This window comes from Canis aureus, chromosome X, assembly GCF_053574225.1.
Source record: "Canis aureus isolate CA01 chromosome X, VMU_Caureus_v.1.0, whole genome shotgun sequence".
Taxonomy (NCBI): Eukaryota; Metazoa; Chordata; class Mammalia; order Carnivora; family Canidae; genus Canis; species Canis aureus.
Genome location: NC_135649.1, coordinates 92,513,330 through 92,535,183, shown reverse-complemented (window position 1 = coordinate 92,535,183; position 21,854 = coordinate 92,513,330). Strand labels below are relative to the sequence as shown.

At 38.0% G+C, this 21,854-nt stretch overlaps 1 protein-coding gene across 1 annotated transcript in view; it reads left to right on the top strand.

Annotated features, from left to right (window-relative positions):
* The window catches only part of PRRG1 (proline rich and Gla domain 1), a 273,316-nt gene that overhangs the window by 36,815 nt on the left and 214,647 nt on the right, over window positions 1–21,854 (top strand). The window lies entirely within an intron of this gene.

Sequence of the window (21,854 nt, the reverse complement as noted above, 5' to 3'; positions counted from 1 at the left end):
CTATTCTGTGGTATCTTTTCAAATTATTCAAACATTTTAAACTTGTATTATCTTGCGGCACCTGGGTGGCTCAGTCTGTTGGGCATCCACCTTCTGTTGGGGTTGTGATTTTGGGGTGCTTGGGTAGATGGCTCCTGCTCCCTGCTCTGCGGGGTGTCTGCTTCTCCTCCCTCTCTCCCTCTGTGCACGCACTCTCATTCTCTCTCAAATAAATAAGTAAAATCTTTAAAATAAAATAGAATTGTTTTGCCTTATATCATTGATTTTTGAGTTCTTTGTGCATTCTAAATGTAAGTCCTTTACCAAATACATGATTTGTAAATTTTTCTCTCAATATTTTCTCTCCAAAAAAAATTTTTTTTCTCTCCATCTATGACTTATGTTTTCATTGTCTTAACAGTGTTTTTCTTTTTTAAAAGTTTTATTTTTATTTATTTATGATAGTCACACACACACACACACAGAGAGAGAGAGAGAGAGAGAGAGGCAGAGACATAGGCAGAGGGAGAAGCAGGCTCCATGTACCGGGAGCCCGAGGTGGGATTCGATCCCGGGTCTCTAGGATCGCACCCTGGGCCAAAGGCAGGCGCTGAACCACTGCGCCACCCAGGGATCCCATTAACAGTGTTTTTCAAAGAGCGGAGTTTTTACATTTGATGAAGTCCAGTTTATCAGTTTATTTTTTTATGGATTGTTCTTTTTGTGTTGTATCTAAGAAAGCTTTCCCTATGGAAAGGTCGTAAAGGTGTTTTTCATTGTGCTAATAAGTCATAATCTTAGGTTTTGCATTTAAATCTGTCCTCTATATTTAAATTTAATTTTTTAGATGATGGAAGATATGAATCATTATTTTTTTTAAGTTTTTATTTATCTTAGGGATCCCTGGATGGCTCAGCGGTTTAGCGCCTGCCTTTGGCCCAGGGTGTATCCTGGAGTCCCAGGATCGAGTCCCACATCGGGCTCCCTGCATAAAGCCTGCTTCTCCCTCTGCCTGTATCTCTGCCACCACCACCCCCCCTGTCTCTCATGAATAAATAAATAAAATCTTTTTCTAAAATGTTTTTATTTATTTTAGTAATCTCTATACCCAGCTTGGGATTTGAACTCATGATCCCTAGATCAAGAGTCTCACATTCTTCTGACTGAGCCAGCCAGTGGCCCTGTAAGGTTTTTAAGTTTTAATTTTTATTTTTTACCTGTGAATATCCTGTAGTTCCAGAATTTTTTTTTTTTTTAAAGAGCTTTCTCCACCAATTCACCTTTGTAATTTGGTAGATATAAATTGTCCATATTTCTGTGGGTACATTTCTGGACACTTTTCTGTTTTGTTGCTTTCTATGTATTTACACCATTTCTGTACTGTGCTGATTACTTTGTATTTTGTAAATCTTAAAATTAGGCTGTATTAGTCCTTCAGGTTGTTCTTTTTTTTTTCAGTCCTTCAGGTTCTTCCTTCTTTTAAAAAGCTGTTTGACTCTTCTAGGCCCTTTGAAATTCTACAGGAATTTTAGAGTCAGTTTATTGGTGTCTATAAAAATGCCTGTTGGGATTTTGATTAGGATTTGGTGCAATAAATAAATAAATTCTGACATCTTAACAATTTTTGAGTTTCCTAGCCATGAAAAAGGTACATCTTTCCACTTACATGTGTGTTTTTTCATTTATCTCAGCAATATTTTGTAGTTGTTAGTGCATAGTTCTTTCACATCATTTTTTCTCTAGGTTTTTAAAAAATATTTTATGCTTTTTACATTACTGTAAATAGTATTATAATTTTTAGTATTGTAAGCAGTATTGTAATTTTTAGTCAGCATGTTCATTGTTAATATATAGAAATATAATTTATTTTTGTGTATTGATCTTGTATCATGCAACCTTTATAAACTAGCATCAATTCTAGTAGCTTTTTCTGCAGAGTCCATTGAATTTTCTACATTGATAATTAAGTCATCTCTTAATAAAGACATTTTTACTTCTTCCTTTCGAATCAGAAAAACTTTTTTCCCTGGTCTTATTGCACTGGTTGGAACCTACTTTGTTGAATAAAAGTGATAAGAGCAGAAAGTTTTGTGTTATTTCTGATCTTTAGGGGAGAAGCCATTAAGTGTGATGCTATCTTTAGGGTTTTTTTTTTTTTTTAAAGATTTCATTTATTTACTCATAGAGACAGAGAGAGAGAGGCAGAGACACAGGCAGAGGGAGAAGCAGGCTCCATGCAGAGAGCCGGACGTGGGACTCGATCCAGGGTCTCCAGGATCATGCCCTGGGCTGCAGGCGGTGCTAAACCGCTGCGCCACCAGGGCTACCCCTCTTTAGGGTTTTTGTACATAGCATTTTTCAATATAAGTTCCCTTGTATTTCTAGTGTTCTGAGACCTTGTGACAAATATTTTGTTTCAGATACATGGATTGGTCAAATGCTTTTTCTGCACCCATTGAGATGTTCATACAGCTTTTACTTTCCAAAGTAAAAGTTTGCTAAGATAATAAATAGCATTGATTTCTGCATGACAAAAAACTACTTTGAATTCCTGAGATAAACCCCACTTGTTCATAATGTGTTATCCTTTGTAAATATTGTTAGATTAGGTTTGCTAAACTATTCCAAACATATATTTACATCTCTGTTTATGGGGAATATCTGTGGTGTTTCTTTTCCAAACTTTAATGGCTTTTTTTTTAAATTTTTTTATTTATTTATGATAGTCACAGAGGGGGGGGGGGGCAGAGACACAGGCAGAGGGAGAAGCAGGCTCCATGCACCGGGAGCCCGACGTGGGATTCGATCCCGGGTCTCCAGGATCGTGCCCTGGGCCAAAGGCAGGCGCCAAACCGCTGCGCCACCCAGGGATCCCCAAACTTTAATGACTTTATTTAGCTTTGTTATCAGGGTAATGCTGGTATCATAGAATGATTTGGGAAGTATCCCCTCTTCATTTTCTGAAGCTGTGTAGGATTGGTATTGTGTCTTCCTTAGTTTGTAGATGTCACCATTGAAGCCATTTAAGCTTGAAATTTTCTTCGTGGGAAGGTTTTTTTTTTTTTTTTTTTAAATCACAAATTCAATTTCTTTAATAGCTATAGGGATATTTAGGTTATCTAATTTTTCTTAATGAGTTTGATAATTTGTATATTTCAAGTACTATGTTTGTTTTATTTATATTGTCAAAAATATTGCCATAAAGTATCCAAACTATCTCCATATTGTCCTTTAGATATTTGTGGAATCTGTGGTAATGTCACCTACTCCATTGTTGATTTTCATAATTTGTATTTTCTTCCTTTTTCTTCTTTTCCTAATCATACAGGCTACAGATTAACACATTTTATTGAACTCCTTAAGTAAATAGTTTTTAATTTCATTAACTTCTCCCAATATTTTTTGTTTTCTTTTTGATTGGTTTCTTCTCCTAACTTTAATCTATTGTTGTGTCACCCTTAACAGTCTGTTCGTGGCAACCTACAGTGCTTTTTCCAGCATGCACCTCAAAATTCTTCCAGCCTCTATTCATTACTCAATTCCAAAGTCACTTCCACATTTTTAGGATTTGTTATAGCAGTACCCTACTTCTTGGTATCAATCTCCTAGTTCTTTCAGGTTGCTATAACAGAACATCCTTCACTAGGTGGCTTATACACAACAGAAATCTATTTCTCACAGTTCTGGAGGCTGCGAAATCCAGGTTTGGGGTATAGGCATATTCAGTATCTGGTGAAAATCAACTTCCTGGTTCATAGACAGCTGTCTTTTCCCCTGTCCTCAGATAGCAGAAGGGGTAAAGAATCTCTCTAGGGCCTCTTTTTTGTTTTAAGATTATATTTATTTATTCATTCATGAGAGATGCAGAGAGAGAGACAGAGACATAGCCTGATGCAGGACTCCATCCCGGGATCCTGGGACCACGTCCCAAGCCGAAGGCAGACCCTCAACCACTGAGCCACCCAAGCATCTTCAGGGCCTCTTTTATAAGGGCTCCACCCTCTTTTTTTTTTTAATAATAAATTTATTTTTTATTGGTGTTCAATTTGCCAACATACAGAATAACACCCAGTGCTCATCCTGTCAAGTGCCCCCCTCAGTGCCCATCACGCATTCACCCCCACCCCTCGCCCTCCTCCCCTTCCACCACCCCTAGTTCATTTCCCAGAGTTAGGAGTCTTCATGTTCTGTCTCCCTTTCTGATATTTCCTACCCATTTCTTCTCCCTTCCCTTATATTCCCTTTCACTATTATTTATATTCCCAAATGAATGAGAACATATAATGTCTGTCCTTCTCCGATTGACTTACTTCACTCAGCATAATACCCTCCAGTTCCATCCATGTCGAAGCAAATGGTGGGTATTTGTCGTTTCTAATGGCTGAGGAGTATCCCATTGTATACATAGACCACATCTTCTTTATCCATTCATCTTTCGATGGACACCGAGGCTCCTTCCATAGTGTGGCTATTGTGGACATTGCTGCTAGAAACATCGGGGTGCAGGTGTCCCGGTGTTTCATTGCATCTGTATCTTTGGGGTAAATCCCCAACAGTGCAATTGCTGGGTCGTAGGGCCCGTCTATTTTTAACTCTTTGAGGAACCTCCACACAGTTTTCCGGAGTGGCTGCACCATTTCACATTCCCACCAACAGTGTAAAAGGGTTCCCTTTTCTCTGCATCCTCTCCAACATTTGTGGTTTCCTGTCTTGTTAATTTTCCCCATTCTCACTGGTGTGAGGTGGTATCTCATTGTGATTTTGATTTGTATTTCCCTGATGGCAAGTGATGCAGAGCATTTTCTCATGTGCGTGTTGGCCATGTCTATGTCTTCCTCTGTGAAATTTCTCTTCATGTCTTTTGCTCATTTCATAATTGGATTGTTTGTTTCTTTGCTGTTGAGTTTAATAAGTTCTTTATAGATCTTGGAAACTAGGGCTCCACCCTCTTGACTTAATCACCTCCCAAAGGTCTTCTGCCCAAATACCATTATATTGAGGATTAGGTTTCAACATATAAATTTGGAGGTGACATAGCCTGTAGCATGAGGACATTCATTAACTTTTATATATTTTATAACCTCCACACTACTTTTAATTACTTTGGCTTAAAAGCTATATATATCACTCTTAAATATATTTTAACATCTAAAAATATTTACTCATTTAATAATCAATTTCATTATTGAAACTTCCTTTGTGTAGATCAATATATCTATTATATCATTTTCCTTCAGGAAGAAGAAAAGTATACTGTACTCTATGTCTGCTGGTGATGAAATTGTTCTTCTATGTTTGAATTTTTTCTTATTTTGCCTTGTTTTTTTTAAGATTTTTTTAAAGATTTTTATTTATTTATTCATGAGAGACACACACAGAGAAAGAGAGAGAGAGAGACAGAGACAGAGACAGAGACACAGGCAGAGGGAGAAGCAGGCTCCATGCAGGAGCCTGACGTGGGACTCGATCCCGGGTCTCCAGGATCACACCCTGGGCTGCAGGTGGCGCTAAACCGCTGCACCACCAGGGCTGCCCTTTTTAAGATATTTTTAAAGATGTTTTCTCTGTGCATAGAACTCTAGGATGATAGGTTTTGTCTTTCATTACTTTAAAAAAGATGGCTCCAGGTGCCTGGGTGGCTCAGTTAGTTAAGCATCCAACTCTTGGATTTTCAGCTCAGGTCATAGTCTCGGGGTTGGGAGGTTGAACCCTGTATTGGGCTCTATTCTGGGTAGGAAATCTCATTAAGATTCTCTCTCTTCCTATGCCCCTCCACCCCCAAAATAAATAAATAAATCTTTTTTAAAAAATGATGGCTCTGGGGTGCATAGGCTGCTCAGTTGTTTAAGCATCTGACTTCGGCTCAGGTCATGATCTCAGGGTCCTGGGATTGAGCCCCACATCAGGCTCCCTGCTCAGCAGGGAGTCTGCTTGTCCTTCTCCCTCTGCCCCTTCCACAGCTCATTCTCTCTCTCTCTCAAATAAATGAATAAAATCTTTATTAAAAAAAGGATGGTTCCATTGTTTTCTCATTTGCATTGTTTTGGAGGAGAGGTATAAAATCACTCTGGTTTTTTTTTTGAACATAATGTGTCCTTTTTTTCCCCTTTGACTGCATTTAAGATGTTCTCTTTATAATTGTTTTGGAGCAAATTGAGTATGATGTGCCATGTTTGTCATTTTTTGTTTCTTGTGGTTGAGGCTTGTTAAACATCCTGAATTTGTGTGTTTATAGTTTCCATCAAGTTTGGGGGGAAATTGCCATAATTTCTTCAGATGTCTTTTCTGCTCTGCATTTTTCTTCTCTTCTTCATAGACTCCAGTTATCCACATATTAGGTCACTTTGAAGTTTAATACAGCTGACTGATGCTATTCTCATTTTAAGTGTTTTTTTCCCCTTTTGTGATGTATTTCATGTCATTTCTCTTGCTAAATCTTAAAGTACAATAATCTTTTTTTCTGCAATATCTGATCTGTCATGAATGCCTTAAAATATAATTTTCACCTCACACTTTGAAATTCTCATCTCTAGAAGTTTGGTTTAGTTTATCTTCCCATATCTCTACTTAATTTTTTGAACATTTGGAATATAGACATTAAAACTGTTCTAATGTCTTCCCCTAATAATTTTAACATCTGTGTCAATTATGGATTAGTTTTGATTGATTGGTTCATCTCTTAATTATGAGAAGCATGTTACTTCCTCTTGCACCCTAGTAATTTATTTTTGGATGTCAGAAATAGTGAATTTTACCCAGGTGGGTACTGGGTAGTTTTGTAAGTATATAAATTTTTTTAAATCAATTTATTTATTTATTTATTTATTTATTTATTTATTTATGAGAGAGAGAGAGCGCAAATGGAGGGGAAGTAGAGGCAGAGGGACAAGCAGACTCCATGCCAAGCACAGAGCCTGATTTGGGGCTCAATCCCATGACCCTGAGATTACAACCTGAACCAAAATCAAGAGTCAGATGCTTAACCAAATGAGCCACCCAGGCACCCCAATAATTATATAAATATTTTTGACACTTGTTTCTACATGCTGTTAAATTGCTTGGAAATGCTCTGATCCTTTTGGGTCCTTTTTAGGTTTGATAGACAGAAACAGAGCAGTGCTCAATCTATGGCAAATGATCCCTTACTATTGAGACAAGACTCTTCCATGTACACTAGCTAATGCCTGTGAATCTTGAGATTTTAAGTCTGGCTAGCGGGAACAATCACTTTTCTAGGCCTGGGATAAGTGCCAGGCACTGTTACTTATAATTTTTTTTAGGTAATTCATTTCTTGGGTAACTTCCTCACCAACACGAGCAGATCAATAATCAGTTGAACAATTGAGATGGGGGTAGGGTCTTAAAGTTTCTGAAGTTCTCTCTCTGCATAAAATTCTACTTTCTGGTCTTGAGAAGTCTACCTACCCATTTTATTCTCCAATGTCTCTTACCTTCATCTCCTAAATTTAGAGTGAACATTGGTCTCTGCCTGGGTTCCCCCTCCCTGAGCCATGTCCTAGAAACTCATTAAGTAAGCTGGGGTGACCATAGGGCTCACCTCATTTGTTTTCTATCTCTCAGAGATCAATCTCTACTGCCTGATGTCCAGTGTCTTACAAACTATTGTTTTACATTGCTCCCCACCTCTTTTTTGTGTTGTTTTTGTTTTGAAGGATAAATCTGGACCCTTTCTCTCTATGTTGGCCAGAAGAGAAAATATAATTTACTTTTTGTTTCTTTGCTTTGTCTCTCATGAATTTGGGAAGCTGCTCTTCAAAAATTACCAAAGAATTCTTAACCATCAAATACCTTATGACATTCTTATCCCTGATCTTAATCATTAAAAACTGTGTATCGGGGCGCCTGGGTGGCCCAGTGGTTGAGTGGGTGCTCAGTAGTTGAGTATCTGCTTTTGGCTGGGATCATGATCCTGAGGTCCTGGAATTGAGTCCTACATCAGGCTCCCTACATGGAGACTGCTTCTCCCTCTACCTATGTCTCTGTCTCTCTCTTTGTGTCTCTCATGAATAAATAAATAAAATCTTTTTTAAAAATTGTGTATCATACCTACATTTTTGAAACTTACATTCTTCCTGAAATTTCATACTGTTCTATTTAAATTTTTCTGATGCTTATGATATACATCCCCTTTAAAATATACAATATGAAAAAATAAATATAAATAAATAAATAAAATATACAATATGAATACCAAACACCTCACCATACTACAGTTATTTTATAATTCTGATCTAGCATAGCTTTTCTTTTGTCATCACCAAAATTCTCCAATACATAAATTACAGATTAGATATCATTCCTCAATTATGGCCTGATAATATGTCTGTTTAAATCTATTTGGTTTTCTATACTTATATTTATCATACATCTGTTAAGTTCTCATTTTATGCCAGACATTGTGCTGGATTCTCAAACTGTTGCAATTAAAAATATAACTACTGGGGCACCTGACTCGCAACTCTTAATCTCAGGGTGTGAGATTGGGTGTGGAGCCTACTTAAAATAAAATAAAATAAATATTTTTTAAAAAACAGAGGCAAATAGGGCAGCCCTGGTGGCGTAGCGGTTTAGCGCCGCCTGCACCCCAGGGCATGATCCTGGAGACCCTGGATGGAGTCCCACGTCAGGCTCCCTGCATGGAGCCTGCTTCTCCCTCTGCCTGTGTCTCTGCCTCTCTCTCTCTCTCTTCTTCTCTCTCTCTCTCTCTGTGTCTCTATGAATAAATAAATAAAATCTTTAAAAAAAGAGGTAAATAAATAAAAGTATAATTACCATGTTTTCCCAGTGATGAAATTCCCATTATTTCTTTGCCAATGAAATCAGCTTTTTTGGGCAGCCCAGGTGGCTCAGCGGTTTAGCGCCGCCTTCAGTCCAGGGCCTGATCCTGGAGACCTGAGATCAAGTCCCACATCAGGCTCCCTGCGTGGAGCCTGCTTCTCCCTCTGCCCGTGTCTCTGCCTCTCTCTGTGTGTGTCTCTCATAAATAAATAAATAAAATCTTAAAAAAAAAAGAAATCAGCTTTTTCATATTAATTATTTTAAAAGTTGTGTCCAACTTTCATCTTTGAGGTAAATCTTTTCTGAGTAAGTATTGAGTGTGGTGTAGGTTAAGATTGCCAGTTGTTGAAATGGAATTAAATGGATCAATACAACTAGGATGAACTAAGATTGGTGGCAGGAGCTAAAGTATGAAGCCAGGAAGTAAAAATGTAAATGAGCAAGAAAATAGGAATGTGGTCTAAGTCTAGAGATCATTGCTTGTTCTGTTTTGTTTGTTTGCTGCATTATGAATCACTGGCAGACAATCTCCACTTAAATACAAGGACAAAGTGATATTTTCAGATGAGGCAAGTAAGACGATTAGTAAGCTCACTAAAGATTATAGCCAGTAATAGGACAAATTCTGATATTCAGATATCTTCAAAAGTTTTATATGTTCCCACTTTGTCAGATGACATACAATTGACCCTTGAACAACTCCAGCCATCCCAGCCCTAAACAACCACTGAGCTACTTTCTGTCTCTTAGATTGCCTAATCTGGACATTTGATATGAATGAAATTGTAGAAGTGTGGTCATTTTTGATTGGCTTCTTTCATTTAGCATACTGTTTTCAATTTTCATCCATATTATAGCATATATTGGTACTTTGTTTCTTTCTATTGTCAAATAATCAATTGTGTGGATATACTAATTCATCAGTTGAACATTTGGGTTATTTCCTTTTTTTTATTATGAATAATGTTGCTTTAAAGATTTATGTACAGGCTTTTACTTTTCTATTTAGTCTTTTGAAATGTATTACTCTTATTTCTCCAGGTTTATTGAAGTATTCTTGATAATTTAAAGTTTTATATATTTAAGGTATACAACTTGATAATTTGCTATACATGTATATTGTAAAACAATCAGCATAGTCAAGCTAATTCACGTATCCAGCTCCTCACATAGTTACCATCTTCTTTTCTTGTGTGTGTTGAGAACACTTAAGATCTACCCTCCTAGCAAATTTCAAATATACTATATGGTGTTGTTGTTGTTGTTTGTTGTTTAAAGATTTTATTTATTTATTCATGAGAAACAGAGAGAGAGAGGCAGAGACGTAGGTAGAGGGAGAAGCAGGCTCCCTGCAGAGAGCCTGATGCGGGACTGGACTCAATCCCAGGACCCGGGGATCACGTCCGGAGCCAAAGGCAAATGCTCAACCACTGGGCCACCCAGGTGCCCTACAATATGGCATTGTTAACTGTATTCACAGTGTTGTACATTAGATCTCCTGAATTTATCTTAAATAACTGAAACTTTGTACTCCTTGACAAACAAGCTTCCCATTTCTCCCTTCCCCCCAGGCTCTGACAACCAGAACCACTAGTACTCTCTACTTCTAGGAGTTTGATTATTTTAGATTCTGAATGTAAGTGAAAACATGCAGTATTTGTTTTTCTGCCTCTATTTCACATAGCATAATGTTCTCCAGGTTCATCCATGTTGTTGCAAAAGCCAAGATACTCTTTTTTAACTGAATAATATTCCTGTGTGTGTATGCATGTCTGTCTCACATTTTCTTTATCTATTCATCTGTGAGTGGACATTTAATTTGTTTCCATATCTCGGCTATTGTGAATAATGCTGCAGTAAGCCTGGGAGTAAATATATTTCAATATCCCTGTGATTTCATTTCTATTGGATATACATCCCAAAGTAAGATTGCTGGATCATAAGGTGGTTCTATTTCTAATATTTTGAGGAACTTCTGTACTGTTTTCCATAGTGACTATACCAATTTACATTCCTACCAACAGTGCATAAGGGTTTCCTTTTCTCCACATCCTTGCCAACACTTGTTAACTTTTATCTTTCTGATGATAGTGATTCTAGCAGGTATGAGCTCATAACTCATTGTGGTTTTCTGATCTGCATGTCCCTGATGATTAGTGAAGTTGAGCACCCTTTCATATCTGTTGGCCATTTGTATGTCTTCTTTGCAGAAATTCAAGTCTTTTGCCCATTTTTTAATTGAGAGGGGTTTTTTTGTTTTGTTTTGGTATTGAGTTGTATGAATTATATATTTTCGATATTAATCTTTATCAGATATATGGTTTGAAAATATTTTCTCTCATTCTGAAGGTTGCCTTTTCACTATGTTGTTTCTTTCACTTTGCAGAAGCTTTTTTGTTTGATACAACCTCACTTGTCTATTTTTGCTTTTGTTGCCTGTGCTTTGCTGACATACCCAGACTAATGTCAATAACCTCTCCTCTGTGCTTTCTTCTAGTAGTTTTATAGTCTCAGGTCTTACGTTTAAGTCTTAATCCATTTTTAGTTGATTCTTTTTAATATGGTATGAGATAATTTCATTCTTCTGCATGTATGTATCTAATTTTCTCAGCACCATTTATTGAAGAGACTCTCTTTTCCCCCTTGTGAATTCTTGGCACCCTTGTCGAAGATCAGTTGATAATAGATGTATTGATTTATTTCTACGCTCGCTATTCTGTTCCTTTGGTCTATATGTCTGTTTTTATGCTAGTACCATACTACTTTGATTACTATAGTTTTGTAGTATATTTTGAAATTGGGAATTGTGATGGTTCCAGCTTTGTTCTTTCTCAAGATTACTTTGGCTATTTGGGGTCTTAAATTCATTACCACTTGTTTTGTGATCTAATATGTAATCTATACTGGAGAATGTTTTGTGTGCACTTAAGAAGAATGTATATTCTTCTACTCTTGGATGGTAACTATTCTATATGTCTGTTATGTCTATTTGGTCTATAGTGTTATCAAATCAGCTGTTTATTGGTTTTCTGTTTGGATGTTCTATCCAGTATTATAAGTGGGGCATCAAAGTCCCCTACTATTATTTTATTGCTATCAATTTCTGCCTTTATACCTATCAATATTTGCTTTATGTATTTAAGTTCTCTGAAGTTGATTGCCTATATATTTATAATTATTATATTGTCCTGTTGAATTGACCCTTTTATCATCACGCAATGATTTTCTTTGTATCCAGGGAGTTTTAGACTTAAAGTCTATTTTTTCTGATATGAGTATAGTCACTCCAGAGAGTTTTAGACTTAAAGTATTTTGTCTGATATGAGTATAGTCTCCATAGAGTTTTAGACTTAAAGTATTTTGTCTGATATGAATATAGTCACCCTTGCCACCCTTGATATGAAGAGGGGCAAGCCAGACTGGACAAAGTGAGCAGGACAGCATCCTTTTGAGGTCTACCCTGCAGCCCTGCCTTTTAAAATTATGGTGCTACTCTCCAAGGTCAAGGACAGGAGACTAATGCTCTCCATACTCCCACCACATTCCACCTGGCACCAGCATGCCATTAAAAAAAAAAAAAAATCCATTACATAGAATTAACTACCTTTTTTTCTCCTGTAGCAACATAAATATATGTCCAGTAAATATATATCCATATCAACTAACTCTTAGGAGAGCAGTAAGTTGAAATGACCAAAACATATTACATGAGTTTCATGCTAACAAGGTTTGAGAAGCTGATAGGCTTTTCTGTTTTTTTCATTTTGTTAGTTTAATCACACATTGACTTGCATTTATTAGTTGATGCAGCTCATGTATGTCACAAAATCTAATGGTAAAAAGAACATGCAATGCAAAAATAAATAAATGAACAGAGAAAGGGGAACAGGGACCATCAGAGGAAATATGAGCATGTATTTATCACAGCAATTTGAGATATTCACTTATATCTTCCTGTGGCTGTCATTAGATCAGCACAGAATTCAGTTCAAGATTTGATACCTGGGCATTGTCCTATGTAGTCCTTGCTTCCTCAGATATCAGAAGCTTCTAGTACTCTCAAACTAGAAGTTTTGGAGATCCAAAAGATTTCTCAGATCAGCTTGTATTTACTGATGGGAAATGACCTTTGTCTTCCCTTTTTAAGCATACACATTTTTAAAATAATAGACAATCTAGAGCTATTTCCTTTACCTTTTTGTACCTTTTCTCATATGTAAAATGAAGTGGTTGAAGCAGATTATCTGGCTTTGTAGACCAAAATAATTTAAATCAGGAAGATTGTTTCATAAATGTCTGAAAAATCTCTGTTTAGGGAGAATTTTAAAGCATCTGGTATCTAAGCAGAAACAAAGACCTTTATCCTTCCTTTAAGAACAGAATGAAGATCTTTTATTTTGGAAGTAAACAGACTTTTTAGGAGCTTGGATCAATGCGTTTAGAAAATAATTTCCTCCTCTGTATTAAAGAATTCTTAGTTTCCAGGAAAAGTTGCAGCTGCCTTCCAAAATATAACCCTTTTGCCCCATTATCTCCCAAGAATAGTGCTCTGAGGAATGAGTTATTTGGTCTCCTTTTAAATAGTCACATGAATGTTTTTGATGTGAAAAACAAAGGCAAAAAAATAAAAAACCTTCCTTATACCTTGCAGCCCATTGAGAAGTAATTGAGACAGAGTGATCTTCCTCTGGGAACTCAACTTCCTCAATGTTATTTTTTTTAAGATTTTATTTATTTATTCATAGACACAGAGAAAGAGAGGCAGAGACACAGACAGAGGGAGAAGCAGGCTCCATGCAGGGAGCCCGACGTGGGACTCAGTCCTGGGTCCCCAGGTTCACACCCCAGGCTGCAGGCTGCGCCAAACTGCTGCGCCACCAGGGCTGCCTAACTTCCTCAATGTTAATACTTAGCTAGAGGCAAAAGGCAACCTTAGCTTGACATTAGCCCAATCTCCATGCACTGTAAGCCTTTTTTTTTTTTTTAATTTTTATGTATTTATGATAGTCACACAGAGAAAGGGGGTGGGGCAGAGACACAGGCAGAGGGAGAAGCAGGCTCCATGCACCGGGAGCCCGACGTGGGATTCGATCCCGGGTCTCCAGGATCGCGCCCTGGGCCAAAGGCAGGCGCCAAACCGCTGCGCTACCCAGGGATCCCCCTGTAAGCCTTTAATATATAAAAATGCCTTTGAAAATTTTCTTTACCTGTACCCTCCCCCCACCAAGATACATGTTAGCAGTCATCCTCCAAGCACATGGCCCGCTGATATACATCTGAAGGGTCGGTCTCATGACTAAAGTTTTACTAGACAGTAGTAAATGACCTTATCCTAATAGCAGCTAGCCTAAGGTGCTGGGATCCTTGCTTCCAAATTCCTTAGATACTTCTCCCCTCCCAACTTGAAAGTTTATAATTAGTCACTCCTCACAACCCCAGTGCAGCTCTTTCTGCCCACAGGTACTGTCCCCAGGCTTTAATAAAACCACCTTTTTTTGCACTGAAGACGCCTCAAGAATTCTTTCTTGACCATGTCCTTGCAGACCCCAACATTTCACATCAGTTTCTTTTCAATTTTTGTTTTGTTTTTCTAGCCAAACAGTAATTGAATGAGGTAGTCATTTATCTGCAGTTCAGTATCTCCCCCACCCCCGTCCAGCCTTGTACTCCTGCCCAGATCTTGATTTCCTTAGAGAGTGAGGGAAGAGGGGAGCTAAAGAGAATCCTAATATGCACTGAAGAAGAAAACAAGTGAATCTTCTTTTTGATTTTGTCATTGATATGCAGAGTGCATGCATTAACATGCATATGTAGATATATATGTAGATATATATAGCACGTCTTCTTTATCCATTTATCTGTCAATGGACATTTAGGTTGCTTCTATATCTTGGCTTTTGTAAATAATGCTGCAGTAATGCCCCAGTACATGGGGATGCATGTATATCTTTAAATTAGTGTTTTTGTGTTCTTTGGGTAAATATTCAGTAGTAGATTACTGGATCATATGGTATTTCTATTTTTAATTTTTTGAGGAACCTCCATACTGTTTTCCACAGTGGCTACACCAAATGACATTTCCACCAAAAGTGCAAGAGGGTTCCTTTTTCTCCACATCCTCACCAACACTTGTTATTTCTTATCTTTTTCATATTAGCCATTCTAACACTGGTCAGAATAAGTAAGTAAGGTGATACCTTATTGTGGTTTTGATTTGCATTTCCCTGATGATTGAGTGATTTTGAGCATCTTTTCATGTGTCTGTTGGCCATGTGTATGTCATCTTTGGAAAATGTCTATTCAGGTCCTCTGCCCACTTTTTTAAGTGGAGTATTTGTTTTTTGATGTTGAGTTGGAAAGGTGTTTTGTATGTTTTGGATATTAACCCCTTATCAGGTCTATCATTTGCAAATATTTTCTCCCATTCAGTAGGTTGCCATTTTGTTTTGTTGATAATTTCCTTTGCTGTACAAAAGCTTTTGTTTTGGTGTAGTCTCAGTTTATTTTTGCTTTTGTTAACCTTTGCCTGAGACATAGATCTTGAAGAATATTGCTATGGCTGATGTCCAAGAAATTACTGCTTATGTTCTCTTGTAGGAATTTTCTAGTTTCGGGTCTCACATTTAGTTCTTCAATCCATTTTGAGTTTATTTTTGTGTTTAGTATAAGAAAGTAGTCCAGTTTCATTATTTTGCATTTAGCTATCCAGTTTTCCCAACAACATTTATTTTAAAAACTCTTTTCCCATTATATATGCTTGCCTCCTTTGCCATAGATTAATTGACCATATAAGTATGGGTTTGTTTCTGGGCTTTGTGTTTTGTTCTTTTGATCTAGGTGTCTAGTTTTGTGCCAGTACCATACTGTTCTGATTACTATAGCTTAGTAGTATATCTTGAAGTCCGGAATTATGATAACCTCCAGCTTTGATCTTCTTTCTTAAGATTCTTTGCTATTTGGAGTCTTCTGTGGTTCCATACAAATTTTAGAATCATTTGTTCTAGTATTGTGAAAAATACTGTTGTTATTTTGATAAAGATCACAATTGAATCTGTAAATTGCTTTGTTTAGTATGGACATTTTAACAATATTAATTCAGACTCTTATTTCTGAGAATGGAGTTTAAATAAACAGAACAAGTCATTTCATTTTATGGTTATGTGATTTTTACTTGAGTTTGGACATTTAAGTATCTCAAGGCATTTTTTTTAAAAAGATTTATTTATTTATTTATTTATTTATTTATTTATTTATTTAGAGAGAGGCAGAGACACAGGCAGAGGGAGAAGCAGGCTCCACACAGGAAGCCTGACATGGGACTTGATCCCAGGGCTCCAGGATCACACCCCAAGCTGCAGGCAACACTAAACCACTGTGCCACCAGGGCTGCCCATCTCAAGGCATTTTAAAAAGTAGGTACGTTGGCTTAAACGTATTTGGGGAACAAATTAGTGCCAATTCTAATTGTCAACCATCATGTGCAAAAGATATTCATGCAAAAATAGCAGAAAGTCTAGAAATTAAAAGGCTAAAGAAAATTCACAATGACTGCAGAGAGTTCCCAGATGTCAAAATCTGGGCTTCTGTGTAGTCAGGATAATGCAAATCATTGAACTTTCACTTTTGTATTACATCTATTATATCACGGGTCCCTTGGTTAAGAAAACGTTTGCACATGATCACTTCTAACTCAGTGTGCCTTCTGTAGATGTTTACCACCAGGCAAGTCTTTATGGGAGCAACTGCACAAATTTGTTACACTTAAGCACTCTCATCTCTTCAGTCTAGCCCAAGGCCCTTAACCTAAGCAACACAGTGTACCTGAAACCAGTGCTGTCAAGGAATATGTCAAGATAAAGAAGCAAACTGCTGTTAATCTGTTGCTTTCTGGGGCAGCCCAGGTGGCTCCGCAGTTTAGCTCCGCCTTCTGCCCAGGGCCTGATCCTAGAGACCCAGGTGGAGTCCCGCATCGGGCTCCCTGCATGGAGCCTGCTTCTCTCTCTGCCTGTATCTCTGCCTCTTTGTCTCTGTGTGTCTCTCATGAATAAATAAAATCTTTAAAAAAAAAAAAAATCTGTTGTTTTCTGATTCCACTGCCCTCCTAGTTCTTAAAATCCCTGACCTATGGCCATGCTTCTTATCTGGTTTACTTCCCTTTAGTCTCTTTCTTACCCCTCCAATAAATCCTTCATACTGACTTGAGTGGTAGTACATCTTTCCAGAACCAAGACTCATGACATTCTTTCTTCTTTGGATTTCTGCATCTAGAAAAAAATCTAGCTTCTGAGCTGGGCATTCAAAATCTTCCACATCTTCTCTTGACCTGCATTTCAACTTCATCTTTTTCATTCCCTGTGTTCTGGCCTTGCTGTTATAGTAACTATCTCTGAAAATGTCCTGTTTTCACCTTCTTTCTGGGTCGAGTTCAATTTGCTTCTCAGCCTAACTGCTAACCTGCATCCCTTCATTGCCATATCTGATGAAAGAGTCCTACCCATCCTTCATGACCTTGCTGAAAATAATTTTTCTCACAAAAGCCTCCTAGATCCCTGAAGTTGGAAATAAACTATTTTTGACTATATTTTCAGAAACTTTGTACCTTTTTTGGTGAACTCCTTAAGAGCTGACGTTTTGATGTTATTACTAGCACCTCCCTCTCACTAGATGATGAATGTCTTAGAGTTTTAAACTGTGCCTTAATTATCATTGTGTCCCCCAAAGTACTTAGTACAGTGGCAGATATTCAGGAAACATTTGGTGAAAGCATAATGTAAGATTACAGCAAGAATATTACACAAGTAACATCCAGGACATAATATTGAACATTTTGTTAGTTTTAACAATGACATTATATCTGGCCATATTTGTGAGACTATTTGGCATTAAAGACCATGGTAGATAAAACATCTATATCCACTTTACTGAAAATAGCCATTATTTATAATAAATATTTAATGAGATGGTCAAATGGTGGGGGGGGGAGGGAGCCAACATTGGCATCGAATGTAGAATTTGACATTACCCAGATATAAAATTAATTTGTTGTACATGATTATTGAAAGTCAGTATTTCTACCATTGTGTAACATATTTTTAGCTCATTGGTCAAGAGTTCTGCCTTGTTCATTTTTGGAATACTCTCCCTCCATACCATAGCAAATAAGCCAGAAAGAGTTAGTAAAGTGCACTGATAACTATGCCCTGGTGGCTCAGCGGTTTAGCGCCGCCTTCAGCCCTGGGCATGATCCTGGAGACCCCAGATCGAGTCCCATGTTGGGCTCCCTGCGTGGAGCTTGCTTCTCCCTCTACCTGTGTCTCTGCCTCTCTCTCTCTCTCTCTCTCTCTCTGTGTCTCTCATGAATAAATAAAATATTTTTTAAAAACTGTAATTTATTTATCATTTTATCATATTCAGAGCACCTTAACATATTTTAGGTCATTTAATATTTCTAAAATCTCTGCAAAGAAGAACTTGTCTCCTTTCTATAAATGAGGAATCTCAAGCTGAGACAGTTTAAAATGTCTCAGATCTAAAAGTCAGCAAGTGGTAGAATCAGGTTCAATCCAGATTTTCTGGCTCAAAATAGCTAAGCCTACCTTGGATAAGAGAATGTAGGTGAGTCATTCTATAGATATATCATTTGTGGTCCATCCCTAGACCCAATCAAAATCTTGGCATATTCCTGAAATATGTCTAACTTTGAAAAAGTAGTTGCAATGACTAGATTTTTCTGTATAAACCAATTTATTTATTTGTGTTTTAAAACACATATATTACCCTGAAAAATATCTATGAACATTTTCCAAGATTAGTGTAGTCTATTCTCTGAAAGAAAAAAAAATTATATCAGAGCTTGTTGGAAGTCCAAAATGAGGGATTTGAAGTCAATGTAAGTCTTTTTATTAATTAACTTGACCTTCAAGAAAAGTTCAGGAGGGATCCCTGGGTGGCGCAGCGGTTTGGCGCCTGCCTTTGGCCCAGGGCGTGATCCTGGAGACCCGGGATCGAATCCCACATCAGGCTCCCGGTGCATGGAGCCTCCTTCTCCCTCTGCCTGTGTCTCTGCCTCTCTCTCTCTCTCTCTGTGACTATCATAAAAAATAAATAAATAAATATTTAAAAAAAAAAAAAAAGAAAAGTTCAGGAAGAACTTTCTTTATTCTCCTCCCCTCCTCCCCACCCTTTTTTTTTTTTTCCTCCCCACCCTTTTAAAAACATTTTCTCCTCTCTCTAAATACCAAAGAAAGGTTTCTTTTCTTTTCTTTTCTTTTCTTTTTTTAAGATTTTATTTATTTATTCATGAGAGACACAGAGAGAGAGAGGCAGAGACACAGGCAGAGGGAGAAGCAGGCTCCATGCAGGGAGCCCGATGCGGGACTTGATCCCAGGACTCAAGGATCACGCCCTGGGCTGAAGGCAGGCGCTAAACCGCTGAGCCACCCAGGGATCCCCAAAGAAATGTTTCTAAGGAGTTCCACCTTTGAAAACAGCCTGCCTGGGTCCTTTTGCTCTGTCTTGTCCCTTATGCAGAACCATCCATGTCTTTGTCTTCATGATCCTTTTTTTTTTAGTTTGTTTACTTAAGTAGTCTCTACTTGGGATCCCTGGGTGGCGCAGTGGTTTGGCGCCTGCCTTTGGCCCAGGGCGCGATCCTGGAGACCCGGGATCGAATCCCACGTCGGGCTCCCGGTGCATGGAGCCTGCTTCTCCCTCTGCCTGTGTCTCTGCCTCTCTCTCTCTCTCTCTGTGTGTGACTATCATAAATAAATAAAAATTAAAAAAAAAAAAATTAAAAAAAAAAAAAAAAAAGTAGTCTCTACTTAGGACTCAAGCTCACAACCCCTAGATCAAGAGTCAGCTGACTGAGCCAGCTAGGCTCCTGCCTTCATGATCCTTGTAGTCACTGTTTCTCAGGGAGTTTTCCATTTGCTGTCTTTTTGTCCTCCTGAAGGGACCTAGTGAGTCATTAAATGCCCTCTGTCTGTTTCTGCAAAGTTACCTGTATTTCCCAAGTCAAAATCTGTATATGTGGTTTGACAAATACAGACATACTCTTCAAAACAAGGGAAAGGATATTTAAATTGGGATTGTCCCAAATCCTTTGAATGTACAGACACCGTATCTATCTATATATATTTTGTGTTCTTTTATTCTGTAGCTCTGACTTACCTTCAGATGACAAGAGAGAAACACGGACAGCCTCATTCCTAACTAGATATGTTATTTAATTCTATTATTTATTCTTATTCATAATGCCTCTCTGAAAATCCTCTTGACAAATATAGATTGGCTAATTTCGAGTGTCTCAGAAGTATGTTATCATTTTCTGTAGAATAATCTTTATCCCAAGTGTTGCACATAGCATTCAACAAATATTTGTTGACTGAATTAATAAACGACTTGAAACAAAGCTGAGTTTATTTTAACTGTGGCACAAACATACTCTTAGTGGCACACTCCAAAGCCCAGAGAATCGCCAACAGAGAATTGCTAATATTCTTCTGTTGACCATCGTCTGATACTTGATGTGTGCCATAAAGGTGAAGTAAAAGCTAAACCTGACTGAATTTTCCTGATACTGCCTCTGTTTCCATTCTGCATATCTTTTCCTAATTACCACAGATAATTCAGCCCCACTCTTATTTGGTAGAGACCACTTGGATATTGGGAATTTCCTACTATGTGCCTTTTAAAAAAAATTAAGTTATTTTTATTAAGTTATGAAAGCCTCTCAGTATCTGTATTTTCTCTTCAGAATGACTGGTTCTTTTTTTTTTTTTTAAGATTTTATTTATTTATTCATGAGAGACACAGAGAGAGAGACAGAGACAGGCAAAGGGAGAAGCAGGCTCCATGCAGGGAGCCTGATGTGGGACTCGGTCCCAGAACTCCAGGATCACACCTGGAGCGAAGGCAGATGCTCAACTGCTGAGCCACCCAGGCATCCCCTTGCTATGTATCTTTATCATTGTAAACATACAAAGACTCAAGGTGCTTTTGTTTTATAACTTAAATCTGTAATGTCCAAATGCTGACATATTTTTCTATGCACTGAGTGAACTAAAAGTTTACCTGAAATTCAAGATATGACCCTAGGAATGAAAAGATAGCCTTTATAAGAGACAGAAGCACATTCTCATCCTGTTACCTGCATAGAAGGTTGATCAGATTGTTTCCAAGCCTAAAAAGAGGGTAAATACTAACCTGGTTCACTGTGAAGTATAAAGTAAATTAAAACTGTCAGTAGATATTTTATGACAGCAGGGAACTCTGTGGATTCTTAGTACCTACTCTGTGGATTCCTAGTACTTTGTTGTTGGGCAACCAGACACTGTGCAGTCTAAATTTGAGTTTTTCCTTGCTCCTTTCATTCCTCTAGTAAGTATGCCAGATTATAAATGTTATAGTCACAGAAATTCTAGATTGGCTACCTACATTACAGGGCTGAGCTAGCTGGAAATCATGATCCTGTTGCTTTACCTTGTGAATGATGGGATGATGTTGGGCCTGGGACTGGCCATTTTCTGCATAATCTCCACGGTCTTGATTCCATGCTCCTTCCTTAGGCTTTTGCACGAGTCTTTAGTGATGGCAAGAAGGTAACCAAGATGAAGGGACACCAAAGGAGGTCAGGAGTGGGCCTTCCAAGCAGAGGGAGGAGCAGAAAATTTCAGGGGGAGGAACAGCAGAGAATGTTGGAGAAATTGTAAACAGTTATGTTACTTTTGTGACAAGACATGAAATGGGAGCAGATGAGGCCTGACACGTGGGCCAGGCAGGGCCTAGAAGGGCGTGGTGCCACCTCACCTAGGACAGGGAGCCACTCAGGCAGAAGCCCCGGATGGTACTATTAGATTTACACTTACCTGCATGGCTGGGGCAGCTGTGTGGAGGGTGACCTTGAAAAGAACTATACTAGAAGAAGGAATTGAAATTTGGAGGTGGCACGGAAACCCACAAAAAGAGATCACTGGAGCCTAAAGGAAGGTAACAGAAATGGGGAGGACAGGCTGAATTTGAGCGGTATTTCTGGGCAGGGGCAGAGCTGCTTGATGTGGAAGTTCCACAGATCTGAG